This window comes from Hipposideros armiger, unplaced genomic scaffold (genome assembly GCF_001890085.2).
Source record: "Hipposideros armiger isolate ML-2016 unplaced genomic scaffold, ASM189008v1 scaffold_656, whole genome shotgun sequence".
In the NCBI taxonomy this organism is placed as follows: domain Eukaryota; kingdom Metazoa; phylum Chordata; class Mammalia; order Chiroptera; family Hipposideridae; genus Hipposideros; species Hipposideros armiger.
This window is the reverse complement of record NW_017732006.1, coordinates 602629-607751: the sequence shown is the minus strand read 5'-3', so window position 1 is coordinate 607751 and position 5123 is coordinate 602629. Positions and strand designations below refer to the sequence as shown.

General features: G+C 41.1%; 1 protein-coding gene across 1 annotated transcript in view; it reads left to right on the top strand.

The window, feature by feature from the left end:
- The first annotated feature begins 1689 nt into the window (after positions 1-1689).
- ZNF639 (zinc finger protein 639) overlaps positions 1690-5123 on the top strand; it is a 15014-nt gene continuing 11580 nt past the window's right edge. Inside the window, exon 1 of the mRNA XM_019626082.1 lies at positions 1690-2248. The gene's annotated coding sequence lies outside the window, so the exon portion shown is untranslated. The remainder of the gene's footprint in view (positions 2249-5123) is intronic.

Sequence of the window (5123 nt, the reverse complement as noted above, 5' to 3'; positions counted from 1 at the left end):
CACACACACACACACACACACACACACACACACACACACCACCCCCAAGAAATACAAATTAGAACAGAAAGCTGTATTTTACTTACCAAATTGGCAGAACATTTTTTTAGATGGAAACAACTTAATCATCCATTATTTAACTGTATGGTCACTTATACTGGAATTCCAGGATGTCGTTAACAGTAATAGCATAAGGAATGTTCACACTATATGGAAATGGGGGGAAAAAACCTGTTACAAAATAACAAACAAAACCATCCTAATTTTGAAAACACAATTCTATATGGATATAGATATACAAATAAAGGAACGATGTTGAGCAAAACATTATCATTGGTTAGTTCTGGGTTGTGGGATTATAAGAAAATTTTCTTTTATTCTTCATATATTTCTATTATCTCCATTATGTGATAAACATGTATCCCTTTTCCAATCAGGAAAAAATTAAACTATGCTACAAAGTGTGACAATAAATTGGAAGAATGATTATTCAATATCCCTTCAAAGTTATAACACAATTTAGCGAGCTCTAGAACTCGGTACTACTTGAGATTTGAGGGTTTTCTTCGCGCAGCCATCACCCTAAAGTAGAAGAAGAGGAAAAGGGAGATGCAAAAATGAAACTAGAAAACATACTCCAGCCAATCAAAGAACCTCCATTTGCTTCTGATTTGTGATTATGTTAAATGACATGTAAACATTGTTCTTATTCACTTTGTTGAGTAAACACAAATATTGTGGGTTTGTTTGTTTAAGTAATACACGGGGAGGGGGGTGCTCTCACTACAAAGTGTATGTTTTGGAATAAACCTTCAGCCTAGAATGTGAAGATTTTGTTTGGCACAAGGCAAGGGTGAACAAAACAGTAACTTAAAATGGTCCCATAACACCCCCTGGTGGCTTCCACTGTATCAGATTGGGAAACAGCCCAACCAGCCAAGAGGAGAGAGCAATACACACTGTTCTTTATAAATTCAACAAACGTTTGTAGGTTCCCTATTCTGTGCCAAGAACTAACTATACTAGGATGAAATGCTGCTAAATCTCTTCGTACTTTTTATCAGGCCATGCCAGCATTCGTTTATTTGGGCTGAGCACACACACAAAAGTTATGAGTTCATAAAAGTTGAGCCTCACAAATCAGTGTTTCCTTTCAAATATGGCTATACATCTCCTGGGAGATAGTTGAGGAGCTCGGAGGAGGGTCTGTGATTATTACAGACCTTAGCATGTGGTAATCAGAAAAAGACAGTGGACGTGGATAAAAAGACACGGATCACAGCCCTGGCTATCCGAGTGACCTTGGGCACGAGATAATCCACATGGGAATCATTCGTCCATTTAACCATCACTCGAACCCGGTGCTGCGGCTACAAAAATGAGTAAAACCTAGTCTCTAGCCCCTCACTAACTCCCTTTTCTAATCTGTAAATTGGGACTAACAACCTCCTCAATTCGTTGTCGAAAAGATTAAACATAAGACCACTCTTGAATTTTTATGTTTGAAACCGTGTCCACAATTTTGTTTATGCTTATTTATAAAGTTAATCCTCTCTACATCTGCTCATAGAAACTCAAGGTCGGAAAAGGAATTAAATCACCTAATCCAATCCCATATAATTTCACATTAACTCCACCAAGATTTCGTGAGTCAGGGTACGCAGCTGAAACCTACAACGATAATGACTCACGATCTTCAAGAGCTTCGCCCTCCTGCCCCGTGGACCGCATCCCAGCCCTGTGTGGCTCTTTGGCAAACGTCAGTACAACCGTGACGCGGTCGTTGCCCTTTTCGTTCTCAGCAGGCTGCTGCCCTCGCTAAGGTTTGAAATGCCAAACGCCCGGCCCACTCCTGCAAGACCGTTCTCGCACGTCCCCTGAAGAAGCGGGGTGGGAAAGCAGCCAGTGGCGCGCAGCGCTTCTCCCACTTCGGGGGCGGGAGGACGGCCTGGGAGCGGGCGGGGTAGGTTCCCTCCGCGGCCCCGCCTGGAGCGGTTCTAGGCCTGGAATCGCCCGCTTGTGGCGGAAGGAGCGTTACCCCACGCCGAAGGGGCCTGCGGCGGCGCAGAGGTGCCGGCAGGGGGCGCGGGCCGCCGGACCACCCCTCGGGCTAGAGGCCGGTGGTCCCTCCCAGGCCGGGTGTGCGACTAGGCCTCGCTGCCAGGTCTCCTGCCCCCACTCTCACCTCGTCACCTCCCCGCCCCCCAGCGGGACCCTGAGGTGCGCGGCGCAGGCGCAGAGCGAGGCGGTGAGTGCGGCGGCGGAGCCTGGGCCTGGGGCCTGGCGGGCAAGGCGTGGGGCGCGCGGAAGGCAGAGGGGCCCGCCCGGCTGAGCGCCCGGGANAAAAAAAAAAATGCTTGTTAAATGAATAAATAACTGAATTTATGTTCACTAATGGAATATAGATTTTAACAGATTCTGTTCTTTAGCCTCAGACCCTAGATGAAGGAAATGTATAGTCATAAACTTAGCCCTTATATCAGTCAGTGATTATTGAAGAATTAGTGATTATTCAATAAAAAACAATCCCAAAGCTTATCAACTTAACACAACAAAGGTGTGTTTCTTGCTGTGTCATGTCTACGATGGGTGTTGATAGCTTTCCAGACAGAGGAAGGGAGAACTAGAGAAGCAAACACTGGAAATGAAATGCTTCCACTAGAAGTAACACATAATACTTCTACTGACGGACATTTCAATGGCTAAAGCAAGTCATAGGGCTCTACCTAACTTCAAACGGGACAGGGAGCGTAATCTCTTGTAGATTTCTTGTAGATTACACTGCAGGAAGAAAACACATGAAATTGGATATTGTTGAGCAGTATTTATGCCTACCACAGCCCTAAACAATCAGTGAGTTTTATTCCTAGGGATAACAAATATACTTATTTACCGGGGTAATGCTTCATTTTTATCATCTATTAATGTCAATCTCCTTTAACATGGTTCAGCCTTCAGATCTTCACAGGTATGCATGTCCAAGTTTAAATCTATCAAATGGATACAACACTTGACCATTTCCAGATGCTATAAATAAAGTCAGTACTCTAGAAAATGAAAAACGCCATACAGACACTGTAGAAGGTATTCTTATTAATATTCCAATAAAGAAGTCTAGTCAGATTGTATTCATTCATTCATTTGTTCATTCAGTTAAAGAAAAAAAGACTAACTAGCAAATGAAAATTGAGTACTGAGTGAAAAAGTTTAACAGCTTCCCAGAGAATTTCATCCAATATAGAGTGTAGGTAGGCTCTCAGAGGTAAGATTCAGGGAAGGAGAAATGGAGTCAGTCTTTTAAAGCTAAAAGGCTGTTTCTGTCCTATTTTAAGAAAGCAAAATGTCTCATTAGGTTGACTGACTGGCTAGATCTGCGCTTGCTGGTTTTGAAAGCACTGGGCTGGCTGCTTGGAGGACCTCTGCTGTGATAGGAGGCTTAGAATTATGGAGTCCAGGTGTCTCTGTTGGGGATGAGAGGTCCCTGATGCGAGACTGTGGCATGTAGATGCCTCATGTCTGAGTCAATGTAGATGCCTCATGTCTGAGTCAATGTAGATGCCTCATGTCTGAGTCAGGAGTCCATAATTCAGTCAGGTCTGTAATAGTGTCAGCAGGCTAGGTGGTTAGGAAAGAGTTTATCAATTCATTTAAAAGTTTAATACCATTTTTATTGCCCCATCCTCTTTAAACCAAGCTAGGCCACCTGTCACGTGCTTCCATAACACTCTTTACTTACCTTATAAAAGTTTAGTTGTCACATGCTAGCACTATTTATTGCCTACTGTAATGACCAACAGAGCAAGGACCATGTTGCTCTTGCTTACACTATGTCCCCAGTACCTAGTACACTGCCAGATACAAAGTAGACATGCAATAAATATTTTACTTAAAAAATGAATGAGGCGCTAAGCAAGACACTGTGCTAAGCAGAGAGATGAAGCAGATTGGAATATAATAAAACCAGAATTCAAAGATGGTGGAGAGACAATACAGGGGTGGAGCCAAATATTGTAAGGACAGAAGTTTATACAAATTGAGAGGACCAATTTTAAAAAAAGAATATAAAATTATAAATACAAAATTAACTGCCTCATCTTGGAAGAGGTTCATGCAATTGAAGGTAGTTGAAACTTAAGCTTCATTATCTTCATAGTAAATACATCTCTGGTCAGAAGTGGACTTAATGTACCAAATACTGTGAAATCTCTGAAGAGTGATTAGAGATCTCAGCTAGGGAAAATGAAAGATATCCTAGAAGAGATAAATTAGGAGCTTGATCTTACAGAAAGAAACTAAGGAAAGGGATTGCAGGTGAAGAAAGATGCTGAAACACAGATGAGAAAGAGTTAGAGCCTATCTGTGGAAGAGTTAGAGTACTTTTTGGCTTGTGTGGGGATGGGTGGGACAAGTCTTAGGATAGTGGTTCTCAAAGTGTATTCCTGAGTCAGCAGCAGCAGTATCACCTGAGAACGTGTTAGAAATGCAGCTGCTCAGACTCCAGCCCAAGCTTATTTAATTAGAAACTCTAGACATAGGACAGAGAAATCTATATTTTGACAAGGCCTCCTACTGACTCTGATGCAGTTAAAGTTTGAAAACCAATACTAGGAAGGTACTTGAGTGTCAGATGAAGCTATTTTATTATTAAAAATTCAGTTTCAGGCTACATAACATATAAATGGAGAGAAATAAAAAAGGATTATGACATAAAAAGAGAGATTTCTCCTCATCTCATACCCCAAAATAAATTACAGATAAATTAAAAAGTTAAAGTAAAAAAATGCAATCAGATCTTGGGTAGAAGAAAAGATTATTTCAGCATAAGGCCAATAATAGAACCCATAAAGGAAAACATTTATAGTCTTGTTTTAACATGAATTTAAAACATTTGTAACATTAAAATTAAAAAGGAAACAACAAACTAGAAAGAAATATATGCAACATATATCTCAAGTAAAATGATAAAAAGTTTAGTTTACAAAACATAAACAGCCTGTAGAAAAATAGGCAAAAGACATAAACTGAAAATTCACTAAAGAAATACAAATGGCCAATAAACACATGAGAACTATTCAAGTTCACACACACACACACACACACACACACACACACACACACACAAC